The sequence below is a fragment of the Phlebotomus papatasi genome, chromosome 2, assembly GCF_024763615.1.
Source record: "Phlebotomus papatasi isolate M1 chromosome 2, Ppap_2.1, whole genome shotgun sequence".
Taxonomy (NCBI): domain Eukaryota; kingdom Metazoa; phylum Arthropoda; class Insecta; order Diptera; family Psychodidae; genus Phlebotomus; species Phlebotomus papatasi.
Window position 1 is genome coordinate 59,336,175 of NC_077223.1, and position 15,544 is coordinate 59,351,718.

Genomic DNA, 15,544 nt, shown 5'->3' on the forward strand with positions numbered 1-15,544 from the left:
ATTTTTTTTCTTGTACGGGATGAGATTGTCAGTTCCATGCCCGTGGAATCAAATGCAGTGAAGCTCACTGGATGCAACCCGAACACCTTTAACGCCAGAAAAATTCCTGGTGACCTAAAGGCGATTCGAACCCGGGACACTTGCATCATAGAGCGAGTCGAGCGAGTACTCTACCACTTGACCCATTGAGTGCCCTTATGACTAATCCACTTAAAATAATATTTTTATTTTTATTTCCGTAATAAAGTCACTATCAGGCGCATGACATTTCTTATGTTTCCCATATGTTTCTAGCGTGCCGAAAAAAAAATTTGGGTTTATTAGCTGTTTTCTGTCACTGTAAAATGAATTCGCAAAAAATATAAATACAAAATAAAAGCCAACTTAATATTGAATAGGCAACTGAAAACTACAAATTGGCAACCTACGTAATTTTGCAGATATCTTGGGAAATGTGTACGAAAACAGGGAACAATTTACACTAAAATTGGTCGCATTTTTCAGAGCTAATGTTACCCCCCTGGTCACTGTAGTAACATAATGTCGCTCCTTGGAAATTACAAGGGGTCAACTAATTTTCGGCCATTTTTCAGGAGACAGCATGAAAGATTCAACTTTGTGTAAATAAGTATCTCAATTTAATGACTGAACAAAAACAATTTATTTCTTTCCTATTAGTATGAGCACTAATATAAACATCGAAACTTTTATATTTTTACCTTTCAAAATATGTTTTTTTAATGAGTTAGCTCCTTGTCGTTCTAAATGATGTGCAAATTTTGCTAAAATTAGAATGACAAGGGATCAATTTGCTTTAAAATTTAAACGATGAATATATTTTGTGTCCCTTTACTTCAAACAACATTAAGCAAGTTTAAAATTTTGAAAAACTTTTCTAATAACGAAATTTAATGACTTCTATCATCTGAAAATTTATTAAGTTGTCTTTCTAAATGCATTAGAATCTCAAAATCGCAAAAAAATAAGTTGACCCCTTGTAATTTCCAAGGAGCGATATAATTATTCAAGTTTGAGAAAAAGAAAAAATAATATTTTTATCCATTAAATAAGTGAGTGCCCGGATAAGCATACTTGACTGTAATCGACTCAATCTTGTGCCAGTTGAGTTCTTCACTAAAAATTTTCTAGCAGTGATATTTTCGCTAATGACAGCTGGTTGATTTAAAACATTTATTGTTTATTTCCCCTTGTGAAAAAAGTATTTTAAATCCAAAGGTTTAATTAAAAATGAATTAGCGAAAAGGCGACCCAGTTAGTGCATGCTGACTTATTTCAGTATTATCATTATTTTATAAATTTTCTTTAATATTTTTGATAATTTTTTTAAATTATGTTTCTGAATGAAACAGTGAATAATTCTATGGATTTAGAAGAAGAAGTAAAAAAGAATTTCATCAGTTCAAAAACAGCGTTTAGGTAGCACTCTTCGGAAAGCGATCCAGTTACCCCATCTTACTATAGGGAACTTGAGATCAAGGAAATATTAATAAAGAAAATGATAAAATAAAAAAAACATAAAATTGCAAAATTTATCCATTTTGGGATTTGAAAGAATTAGGGTAAGGGCTCATAATTTTGACCAGTTTCTTATTTTGGACACTTTGAGGATAAAATTGGACACTAAAAATAAATTGATTAAAATGATGCATTTTTATTCCAATATTTGATGAATAATGAATTCTATCTAAATATTTGCTCTTTTTGGAAGATTTTAACACTAAATACGTTAAATTTTGAATATGATTTGGGTTGAAATTTGCTCTGTTAAAAATTCAGTGTGAGCAATTGCTTACGAGAAATATGAGAGAACTTCGTATTTACTTCAGTCTTATTTATCTGTGGTGAAGTACTAACAATGTTTCTTCGTTTTTTTTTTAAGTGATATTATTGAATATTGTGTTGATTCACGTTAATGGTGATTTGTACATTTGACCTGAAGTGAGATTTGCCTTGTGTATTAGATTTTTCATGTGAAAATAGGAAATTTTCTAAGACATTCACCAGTGAGGTGATGATTCTTATTTTGGACAGGTGTTTTTCCCTCGAAATTTCGTAAAGTTTTAGCTTTGGTGATGACTAGGTTGGACAAATTCCTGGAGAAACAAACGAGCATCATCTCTACGAAAGAGATGTAGTGAGAAAAGCCTTGAAAAGCTCCCGGAAAGGCCAGGGAATGAGCGAATCTGCACGTACTTGGAGTACCGAAGTCAACTCACTTTAATGAATGATATGGAAAGTTTCTGAGCTTCTTGTGACATTCTAAGTTTCTCTTACATGAACAGGAAGAGGACTTGGTAAGATTGGTTCATGAAATGAAGAACAATGGGCATCCTCTTGAGGCGGATTAGCTGTCCAAATTTACAGCCATATTGTCCAAATTAATAACCAAATTGTCCAAAATTCGAGTCAAATTCACCTCTACATATCAATTCATTTTTAAACGTATTAAGACTAATTTTAGTAAAAACAAAGACAATAAACCCTTGCCAAGTTTCTAAACAACCCTTTTGAAAAGAGAGTAACAAAAAAAGTCACTTAGTATTGAAAATATCGCACTTCAAACTTGGAACATATATGTTTATAAGCAGACTGTACTAATTTATGAGCCCTTACCCTATTTTAACTTCAAAAAAGATTTTTTTTAACTCTTGAAACTAGTTATTTTAACTCTTAAAACCAGTTATTTTCAGTCTTACTGTGTTATCACACTTGCACATTAAAATTTTAATATGATTCACATTAATTGTCGTTGGTGAGAGTTCAAATGTGTAATTTGTGTGTTTGAATCATTTTATATTCAAAATTTGATCTATTTGTTGATAAAAAGGTAGACTTGGCCCGCAAAATTTGATATAAATTGATTTACAGCATTAATGCGAAAAATTAATGCGATTTTCTCTTTAATTTTTTAATGTGAAAAATATTTATGCTTTAGGTAAATTTAAACTTATTTTTGCAGGCCAAGTCCACTTATTTATCAATGAATAGAAAAACCCCAAATATTCAGTGACTCAAAGACACAAATAACATATTTTGACGCTCACAAGCGACAATTAATGTGAATCACATTAAAATTTTAATGTGCAAGTGTGATAACGCCGTTAGAAAGAGTTGTTTACACTCTTTTGTTATGTAAATTTTAGGAAAAAAAAGTTAAAACATCTCTTCCGAATATTACACCTAAATAGAAGTAAAATTAACTCTAAAATATAGTTAATCGACAATCACAACGCAAGGATTTTGGCACTTTAATATGTTCTGAGTAAGAGTAAGCTTCACCCATCAAAAAACTACGTCACTCCCCTTACATTGAATTATAACAAAGTGTTTTAAATTTTCACTGTTTAAGTAATAATTCCTACACTGAGAAAAAAAAGAGAGTGCGATTAACTTTTTTTCCTCAGAACTTTAACACTTTTTAGGTGTAAAAATATATCAACATTTTTTAATGTTAATTCTACACTTTTTTAAGGGTAAAAATAACATGAAAAAGGGTAACTTTAACCCATAATACCCCTAAAAAGGGTAATATTTACAACGATTTCGGATCAATACTGCAGGGTAAAATTAACATTTCCGGAATGTTATTTTAACTTTTTCGAATTTCTTTCAGTGTACAACACTGGATATTCTGCAACCCCTGCAATCACTATTTCAGAATTGAGTGGGATCTTGAGAATCTCACTTATTGAAAAATAGACCACGCCCTAAAAAGAATTACATAAAAAAGACAATCTCTTGCACAGAATTATTTTCGTAGATTCTCGCACATACCAGCATTCCTTACAATCTTACAGGATAGGTGATAAAAGCTAAGACTTTTCTGGGAGATGGACTTAAGGGGGTTTCCCGAATTACACAAGATCAAAAGAAATCGATATTTTTTTATTGCTTAAATCGATAGATAAACACTACCAAGAATACACTACCAAAATTTCAGAACTCTATTCCAAGTATTTTCGAAGATAGAGAGCCGAAAGCAAAGGAGCACGTAGCAGTTTTGCAAGCGCCTGGACGAATATACAATACTTTAAAGCTCGTTATGGACCGATTGAAACGCATAAGGGTTCATTTTCTTCGGAATTAAATGCTCTTCTAGTTGAACCTAAATGATTTCAGAAAATCTCTTTTTTTTCTATTTTTTCCAGCATGTTATAGTTAAAATTTCATCCGAAAACCCTAATATTTTTTTTAAAAACCTGCGAAAAAGTCCAATTTTATAATTTTCTTTAGTTTTTCTTGGTTTAACTATGAAATAAACTTATGAGTTTTGAAAATTAATTTGTTTTTTTTTTTAGACAAAAATTATAAGCTACAGTTCGGCTACAGATTGTCTTTCGGCTAAAGTCGCAAATGTGTCTAGGGCATAAGGTTAGAAATCCTTTTAAAGTTACCGCGGCATAGCAAAGAAATTGTTTAGAGAAATAAGAAAAAGTATGTTATTTTAGCGCCACTTACGTCACCTTCAAAGAATCATATACATTTTCTAATAAGCCGTAATGCATTATGCCCAACGCACAATAACTTTTGTTTTGTAAACATGTTTTTGACATTTCAATGAGAGTGAGTGAGATCTTGATCAAGTCATCTCGCTCACTCTCATATGAAATTTTGAAAACATGTTTACAAACAAAAGTTATTGTGCGTTGAGCATTAAATTAAGTGACATTGTGCCAAAAAAATAAATAAAACAAATTCAATAAATCTGTAAGCCAAACATTGGTTTTTTTTAAGTGTATCCTTGTATAATAAAAAAAAACAGAATGAGCAGGAAGGAATAGTAAACAAACCCTCTAAAAAAAACTTTAAGAACTATTAAGTTTAAATTTTTTTAGAAAAAAAAGGAACAAGTGAAAAATTTCCTGCATATTCTTTTCCATCTTCCAGCTATAGGAAAACTTAAAATTCTTCTCACAGAAAATTCGTACACATCTCTGTCATTGCAAATTTTCTCTGTGAAGCTGCGCCTTTCAACTCTTCGCATGCTAACTCCCAAAAAAAACCCAAACAGTCGACCCCCAGACAACACAGCACAAAAAAGGTTAATTCTTTCACGAGACTCTTCCCTCATAAATCTCCCAATTTTCACTCTGCTGAATATATCCATGTGAAAAATGATTTATTTCTTTACATTATATTTCTTTTCTCTTTCTCTCTCTCTCTATATATATATATATATATATATATATATATGCATTCATTATCAACAAATCACCTACACAATAAATTATATTTAATTTCATTTTCAAATCTAAATTCTAATGTATCTTATTTTTCATCAAACCTTACAGTACTAAGCAGAAAAAAAGAGTAAATCATCCACAATTAACATTTAATATCATTCACTAATCTATCATTTTTTTTTAATCTTCTACATCTAACAAGGGAAGGTCTCGGACCTTCGGACGAATTTCTTTATGAAACTTTGCATATTACCTAATTTGGGCACGAGAAATACGATGGTGATAGTAAGAAACCTTGCAATTTGTTGTGTCACCCGTTACAGGGGGGGTGTTTGGGGGACAAAATTCACATTTTTGGCTGTAGGAGCCAGAGGGTTGGAGATAGCGACTTGGGGTCTTCGGGTGACCCCCCCATAACTTGACCTTGGGAATCTAAATATGACCTTCATTTTCCCCCCACCCCTCCCCTTCTCTTAAAAAACGTGTTTTTTGGGATATTTCGAAAACTACTCATCCGATAGGTTTCATTGTCGGATATGTTTTAGATGTCGTCCAGATGGATATTTCGTCCATACATACCAATGACCTTGAAATATTCCTTCATGTCATTTTTCAAGGTCAAATGTATTACGCATAAAATATTCATTTTTTTCAATCAATTTTATCAAAGTATGATTTCTTAATAACACTAATTTATTGAATAATGAATATAAACCTCTTTAAGCCACTTTAATGCCATTGACACGTTTTTGACATTTATGTATACTTCAATTTTTAAAATATCATTTTAAAAATACTTCAATTACTTCAATTACAAATACTTAAATTTTAAGAATACTACCAAATTCTAATATTGAGCATTGACTGTTTTACTGAAGTAAGACATTAAGGTAATGAAATTTTCATGAAATTTGTGAAATTTATGAAATTTTATGAAAGTTATGAAAATTTACTGGATTATGTTTTAACGATTGTTGATCAATAATTTTAATTTTATAACAAGGATTATAATATGTAAATGAAATGAAATCTTACATATTAGAAGAAAAACAACATCTGTTACGACAATTATGTATTCAATTTCAAGTATATAAAGACCTACATGCAATAATGAACAAAAAATGCTATTTTATGGCAGGCTTTACTTACAAAAAAAATTTTAAAGTCACACAAGACATCTTTAGAAAAACTACGCAGATCAATCATAAAACGGTAAAAAGTATATTTAGAACATGTACAGTTCAAGTATAAAACGATTAACCCTGGGCTACAAACAAATAGCTCAAGAATAAACTGGTTAAAGAAAATGCTAAAAATACGCACAGCTTAATCATAAAACGTTAACTGTGCTTAAAATCACACACATCAAAATCATAAAACGGTAAAATGCTCTTAAAATCACGCAAGGATCAATCATAAAACGATAAATGAGCATAAGATCACGCATATCTTGATTATAAAACGGTAAATGCGCTTAAAATCACGCGCAGTTCTATCATAAAACGGTAAATTCGCTTAAAATCACGCACAGCTGAATCATAAAACGGCTAAGATTGCGCTCAATATCACGCACAGATCAATCATAAAACGGTTAAGATTGCGCTTAAAATCACGCACAGATCAATCATAAAACGATTGAGATTGCGCTTAAAATCACGCACAGCTGAATCAAAAAACGGTTTAGACTGCGTTTAAAATCACGCACAGCTCGATCATAAAAAAATAAATGCGCTCAAAATCACGCACAGTTCTATCATAAAACGGTAAATACGCTTAAAATCACGTACAGCTGAATCATAAAACGGTTAAGACTGCGCTTAAAATCACGCACAGCTCGATCACAAAACGGTAAATGCGCTTGAAATCACGCACAGTTGAATCATAAAACGGTTAAGATTGCGCTTAAAATCACGCACAGTCGAATCATAAAACGGTAAATGCGCTTAAAATCACGCACAGTTGAATCATAAAACGGTTAAGATTGCGCTTAAAATCACGCACAGCTCGATCACAAAACGGTAAATGCGCTTAAAATCACGCACAGTTCGAACATAAAACGGTAAATGCGTTAAAAATCACGCGCAGCTCAATCATAAAACCGTAAATGCGCTTAAAATCACGCATAGCTGAATCGTAAAACGGTTATCATTGCGCTTAAAATCACGCACAGCTCGATCATAAAACGGTAAATGCGCTTAAAATCACGCACGGCTGAATCATATAACGGTTAAGATTGCGCTTAAAATCACACACAGTCGAATCATAAAACGGTTAAGATTGCGTTTAAAATCACGCACAGCTCGATCACAAAACGGTAAATGCGCTTAAAATCACGCACAGCTCAATCGTAAAACGGTTAAGATTGCGCTTAAAATCACGCACAGCTCGATCGTAAAACGGTAAATGCGCTTAAAATCACGCACAGCTGAATCATAAAAAGAAAAATGCGCTCGAAATCACGCACAGCTAGATCATAAAACGGTTAAGACTGCGCTTAAAATAACGCACAGCTGAATCATAAAACGGTTATTATTGCGCTTAAAATCACGCACAGCTGAATCATAAAACGGTTTAGATTGCGCTTAAAATCCCGCACAGCTCGATCACAAAACGGTAAATGCGCTTAAAATCACGCACAGCTGAATCATGAAACGGTTAAGATTTCGCTTAAAATCACGCACAGCTAGATCATAAAACGGTTATTATTGCGCTTAAAATCACGCACAGCTGAATCATAAAACGGTTATTATTGCGCTCAAAATCACGCACAGCTGAATCATAAAACGGTTCAGATTGCGCTTAAAATCCCGCACAGCTCGATCACAAAACGGTAAATGCGCTTAAAATCACGAACAGCTGAATCATGAAACGGTTAAGATTTCGCTTAAAATCACGCACAGCTAGATCATAAAGCGGTAAATGCGCTTAAAATCACGCACAGCAGAATCATAAAACGACAAATGCGCTCACAATCACGCAAAGCTAGATCATAAAACCGTAAATGCGCTTAAAATCACGCATAGCTGAATCGTAAAACGGTTATTATTGCGCTTAAAATCACGCACAGCTGAATCATAAAACGGTTATCATTGCGCTTAAAATCTCGCACAGCAGAATCATAAAACGGTAAATGCGCTCAAAATCACGCACAGCTGAATCATAAAACGGTTCAGATTGCGCTTAAAATCCCGCACAGCTCGATCACAAAACGGTAAATGCGCTTAAAATCACGCACAGCTGAATCATAAAACGGTTAAGATTGCGCTTAAATGCACGCACAGCTCAATCATAAAACGATAAATGCACTTAAAATCACGCACAGGTTGATCATAAAACGGCAAATGCGCTTAAAATCATGTACAGGTCGATTATAAAACGATAAATGCGCTTAAAATCACGCACAGGTGAATCATGAAACGGTTAAGATTGCGCTCAAAATCACGCAAAGCTAGATTATAAAACGGTTAAGACTGCGCTTAAAATTACGCACAGCTGAATCATAAAACGGTTATTATTGCGCTTAGAATCACGCACAGCTCGATTACAAAATGGTAAATGCGCTTAAAATCACGCACAGCTGAATCATAAAACGGTTCAGATTGCGCTTAAAATCCCGCACAGCTCGATCACAAAACGGTAAATGCGCTTAAAATCACGCACAGCTGAATCATAAAACGGTTAAGATTGCGCTTAAATGCACGCACAGCTCAATCATAAAACGATAAATGCACTTAAAATCACGCACAGGTTGATCATAAAACGGCAAATGCGCTTAAAATCATGTACAGGTCGATTATAAAACGATATATGCGCTTAAAATCACGCACAGGTGAATCATGAAACGGTTAAGATTGCGCTCAAAATCACGCAAAGCTAGATTATAAAACGGTTAAGACTGCGCTTAAAATTACGCACAGCTGAATCATAAAACGGTTATTATTGCGCTTAGAATCACGCACAGCTCGATTACAAAATGGTAAATGCGCTTAAAATCACGCACAGCTGAATCATAAAACGGTTCAGATTGCGCTTAAAATCCCGCACAGCTCGATCACAAAACGGTAAATGCGCTTAAAATCACGCACAGCTGAATCATAAAACGGTTAAGATTGCGCTTAAAATCACGAGCAGCTTAATCATAAAACGGTAAGTACGCTTAAAATCACGCACAGTTCAATCATAAAACTGTGAATGCGCTTGAAATAACGCACAGTTCGATCATAAAACGGTGAATGCGCTTAAAATTATGCGATTTTTTATGCGCAGTCCTAAGCGTTTCATGATTAAACTGTGCGTAATTTTAAGCGAACTTGCCCTTTTATGATCGAGTTGTGCTTGTTTTTGAGCACATTTACCGTTTTATGATTGAACTGTGCGTGGTTTTAAGCGCATTTACCGTTTTATGATTGAGCTGTGCGTGATTTTGAGCGTATTTACCGATTTATGATCGAGCTGTGCATGATTTTTAGCGCATTAACCGTTTTATTATTGATCTGTGCGTGACTTTAAGCGCAATATTAACCGTTTCATGATTCAGCTGTGCGTGATTTTAAGCGCATTTACCGTTTTATGATTGAGCTGCGCGTGATTTTTAACGCATTTACCGTTTTATGTTCGAACTGTGCGTGATTTTAAGCGCATTTACCGGTTTATGATTGAAGTGTGCGTGGTTTTAAGCGCAATCTTAACCGTTTTTTGATTGAGCTGTGCGTGATTTTAAGCGCATTTACCGTTTTATAATCAACCTGTGCGTGATTTTAAGCGCAATCTTAACCGTTTTATGATTGAGCTGTGCGTGATTTTAAGCGTATTTACCGTTTCATGATCGAACTGTGCGTGATTTTAAGCGCATTTACCGTTTTATGATCGAGCTGTGCGTGATTTTAAGCGCATTTACCGTTTTATGATTGAGATGTGCGTGATTTTAAGCGCATTTACCGGTTTATGATTGAAGTGTGCGTGGTTTTTAGCGCAATCTTAACCGTTTTTTGATTGAGCTGTGCGTGATTTTATGCGCATTTATCGTTTTATGATTGAGATGTGCGTCATTTTGAGCGCAATAATAACCGTTTCATGTTTCAGCTGTGCGTGATTTTAAGCGTATTTATCGTTTTATGATCAACCTGTTCGTGATTTTAAGCGCATTTACCGTTTTATGATTGAGATGTGCGTCATTTTGAGCGCAATAATAACCGTTCTATGATTCAGCTGCGCGTGATTTTAAGCGGAATCTTAACCGTTTTTTGATTGATCTGTGCGTGATTTTGAGCGCATTTACCGTTTTATTATTCAGCTGTGCGTGATTTTGAGCGCATTTACCGTTTTATGATTGAGATGTGCGTCATTTTGAGCGCAATATTAACCGTTTCATGATTGAGCTGTGCGTGATTTTAAGCGCATTTACCGTTTTATGATTGAGCTGTGCGTGATTTTAAGCGTATTTACCGTTTCATGATCGAGCTGTGCGTGATTTTAAACGCAGTCTAAACCGTTTTTTGATTCAGCTGTGCGTGATTTTAAGCGCAATCTCAATCGTTTTATGATTGAATTGTGAGTGATTTTAAGCGCAATCTTAACCGTTTTATAATTGATCTGTTCGTGATTTTAAGCGCATTTACCGTTTTATGATTGAATTGTGAGTGATTTTAAGCGCAATCTTAACCGTTCTATGATTGAGCTGCGCGTGATTTTAAGCGCATTTACCGTTTTACGATTGAACTGTGCGTGATTTAAAGCGCAATCTTAACCGTATTGTGATTCGAATGTGCATGATTTTAAGCGCATTTACCGATTTATAATAGAACTGTTCGTGATTTTAAACACATTTACCGTTTTATGATCAAGATGTACGTGATCTTATGCTCATTTATAGTTTTACGATTGAACTGTGCGTGATTTCAAGCGCAATCTTAACCGTTTTATAATTGATCTGTGCGTGATTTTAAGCCCATTTACAGTTTTATTATTGAATTGTGCGTGATTTTAAGCGCATTTACCGTTTTGCGATTGAACTGTGCGTGATTTTAAGCGCATATACCGTTTTATGATCTAGCTGTGCGTGATTTTAAGCGCATTTACCATTTTATGTTTGAGCTGTGCGTGATTTTAAGCGCATTTATCGTTTTATGATCGACCTGTGCATGATTTTAAGCGCATTTACCGTTTTATGATTGAACTGTGCGTGATTTTTAGCACATTTGCCGTTTCATGATTGAGCTGTGCGTGATTTTAAGTGCGTTTACCGTTTTATGATTGAACTGTGCGTCATTTTGAGCACCTTTACCGTTTTATGATTTAGATGTGCGTGATTTTAAGCAAATTTACCGTTTTATGATTGAGCTGTGCGTGATTTTAAGCGCATTTACCTTTTTATGATTGATCTGTGCGTGATTTTTAGCTTATTTACTGTTTTATGATTGATCTTTGCGTGATTTTAGGAGCAATCTTAACCGTTTTATGTTTGAGGTGTGCGTGATTTTAAGCGCAATCTCGACCATTTTATGATAGATCTGTGCATGATTTTAAGCACATTTACCGTTTTATGATTTTGATGTGTGTGATTTTAAGCACAGTTAACGTTTTATGATTGAGCTGTGCGTATTTTTAGCGCAATCTTAACCGTTTTATGATTCAACTGTGCGTGATTTTAAGCGCATTTACCGTTTTATGATTTTGATGTGTGTGATTTTAAGCACAGTTAACGTTTTATGATTGAGCTGTGCGTATTTTTAGCATTTTCTTTAACCACTTTATTCTTCAGCTATTTGTAGCACAGGGTTAATCGTTTTATACTTGAACTGTACATGTTCTAAATATACTTTTTACCGTTTTATGATTGATCTGCGTAGTTTTTCTAAAGATGTCTTGTGTGACTTTAAAATTTTTTTTGTAAGTAAAGCCTGCCATAAAATAGCATTTTTTGTTCATTATTGCATGTAGGTCTTTATATACTTGAAATTGAATACATAATTGTCGTAACAGATGTTGTTTTTCTTCTAATATGTAAGATTTCATTTCATTTACATATTATAATCCTTGTTATAAAATTAAAATTATTGATCAACAATCGTTAAAACATAATCCAGTAAATTTTCATAACTTTCATAAAATTTCATAAATTTCACAAATTTCATGAAAATTTCATTACCTTAATGTCTTACTTCAGTAAAACAGTCAATGCTCAATATTAGAATTTGGTAGTATTCTTAAAATTTAAGTATTTGTAATTGAAGTATTTTTAAAATGATATTTTAAAAATTGAAGTATACATAAATGTCAAAAACGTGTCAATGGCATTAAAGTGGCTTAAAGAGGTTTATATTCATTATTCAATAAATTAGTGTTATTAAGAAATCATACTTTGATAAAATTGATTGAAAAAAATGAATATTTTATGCGTAATACATTTGACCTTGAAAAATGACATGAAGGAATATTTCAAGGTCATTGGTATGTATGGACGAAATATCCATCTGGACGACATCTAAAACATATCCGACAATGAAACCTATCGGATGAGTAGTTTTCGAAATATCCCAAAAAACACGTTTTTTAAGAGAAGGGGAGGGGTGGGGGGAAAATGAAGGTCATATTTAGATTCCCAAGGTCAAGTTATGGGGGGGTCACCCGAAGACCCCAAGTCGCTATCTCCAACCCTCTGGCTCCTACAGCCAAAAATGTGAATTTTGTCCCCCAAACACCCCCCCTGTAACGGGTGACACAACAAATTGCAAGGTTTCTTACTATCACCATCGTATTTCTCGTGCCCAAATTAGGTAATATGCAAAGTTTCATAAAGAAATTCGTCCGAAGGTCCGAGACCTTCCCTTGTAAGTGGAATTACATAACTTTAAAAAATTACAGTGGAAGAAATACACCTCTTCTATTTCTTATCTCTTTCAATAGACTAAAAATTACTGAATATTTTTCACTTAATAAATTGTAAAATCACAAAAATTTGCATTATTATCTCTACATCGATAACATTATACACTGTTAAGTACTTCATTCACATTGGGATGAATAAATTAAAATAAATATATATTTTATTTACGATCCATTCTTTTCTTCATTTGTATATACTCATTCTTATAAAAACACGCAAATGAATATATTCTATAATTTTTCCCATAAGAAATATTGCTCTAAATTCACCTCATTCACAGGTTTTGCTTTAAAAGAATCATTCTCTTTGCAAAATCAAATAGAAAATTTAATTTTATTAAACTTGCTGTGCATTGACAGACCCCCAGTGGAGAAAGAATTAACAATTATGTTTCTTCTGCACTTGTAGTCTTTGAAAAAAAAATAATAAAAAAAACAAATAGAAAAGAAGAAAAGGCTGCTATTGAACTTCAGTGCAACATTTAATAAAATTCTCTAAGCTACATTGGAACGCGCAATATCTTATTAAATGATGATTAGCTTTAATCTACACAAAAAAAAATATTTTGTAAAATTCTTCACAAAAAATTAGGTGTGATTTCTTCTAATCACACCTATTGTAATCCTCGGATTTTCTTAAAATGCTCCGATCGAGCTGAAATTCACAGGTTATATGTTTTGAACATCCCTGATGCCGAAAATCATAATCATCGGCAATTTCGGGCCTGGCCGGCCGTCCGGTCGTCCATAGTACGCAATATCTTTGGTTTGCAGAGATATCTTCATAAATTTTAAATTTTTAATTAAATTTTTGTGAATTATTTTAGTACGATTTCCTTGCTGAATTTTGATATTTACTGGTGTCGGTAAGTCTACTACCTCAAACGGACCGTCCCATTTTGGGCTTAACTTAGAAGATTCACCTTTACGATGAGCCAGCTGTTTGACAAACACTAAATCACCTATTTTATAAGTAACAGGTTTCGACGTTTTATCTACTTTTTCTTTTACATGCTCTTTCGCTGATATTAAATTTTCTTTAGCAATTTGTCGAATTTTTTGAAATTTGTACTTCATATCATAAGCAAAATTGTCATAATTATAGACTGGATCAATTTTTTGATTTGATTTCATTGGAAATTCGGGAACCTTGCCGAACACTAGTTCGTATGGGCTAAATTTCGTAGCAGCATGTTTGCTACTATTATAAGAAAAAGTAGCGTATGGGAGTAAAGTATCCCAGTTCGTTGTCTCTGCGTCAACAAAATTTCTCAAGTAACTTCCCAAAACCGCATGACTTCTTTCTAAACTGCCGTTGCTTTCAGGGTGAAATGCAGAACAACGAATTTTATCAATTTTAAGGAATTTGCACGTTAGTTTGAAAATATCTGACATGAAGTTTGTTCCTTGATCGGTTACGACCATTAAAGGACAACCGTAGACACAAACAATTTGTGTGGTGAATGCCTGAGCAATTGTATTAGCCTCAGCATTTGGTACGGGTATTGCAATTAGATATTTCGTTAGGTCGCATTGGCAAGTTAAAATGAATTTATTACCTGAATTTGTAACGGGTAACGGACCAACGATATCCAAATACAACTTATCAAACGCATTCGATGCTGTAGTTGTTATTTCAAGAGGTGCTTTAACTGATTTGGATGCCTTGTTCTTCTGACAATCTATACAATTGTTCACGAATTGGACAATATGTCTGTACATATTATGCCAAACGTATTCGTTTTTAATCCTCTCATAAGTTTTATTAATTCCTTGATGACCTCCCGTTGAGCTTTTGTGAAAAGCTTCAATCACTTTTTGAATGTCATCAATCTTTCGGAGGCGGCAAACTTTATTTTTGAATATATTAATTTTAATGTCATATGCGAAAAACACAAAATTAATCATTGATCGTGCAATAGGTTCGTGTAGACTTTTTGGTGCTATCTGCGCAATATTTAGATTTATTTCAGATATATAATTATCTCGGCAAAACGTTCTCACGTTTCTAAGGTTGTTTAGAAAATCAGGACTTTGCGTTGTTAGCGGTTGGAATACAACCAAATATTGGATTTTGACATGGTCAGGATCTTTTAAGAGGAAAATATCTCCAATTTGAGCTTTTTGTAAACGGTCCTTTAGCAAGTTTATAAGTTTATCTCCATAAAGTGTGATTGACATGTCCATACTAGCCATTAGAAGAACGGTAACCACATCTTTATGAGACTTTTCTGAGATATCGCTTAAAGAGCTTCTTGTTTCTGTTATATTATCAGGACTAGGAAGGCAAAGTGAATGATAGTGAATGAATGAATTATAAAATGCGTTTCCTTGAATTTTAGTTAGAGCGTCTGATTGGTGTTCAGTCGCTTTGGTATAAGAAAGGTCCTGATTGGATACAGCTTCGTCCACGGACGAATCCTGTGTCTTCTTATTCTCAAGATCGATCTTTTTTG

General features: G+C 33.6%; 1 protein-coding gene across 2 annotated transcripts in view; it reads right to left on the minus strand.

Annotated features, from left to right (window-relative positions):
- Nucleotides 1-15,544, minus strand: part of LOC129801926 (E3 ubiquitin-protein ligase CBL-B-B) — a 105,632-nt gene that overhangs the window by 10,163 nt on the left and 79,925 nt on the right. The gene's annotated exons all lie outside the window — the stretch shown is intronic.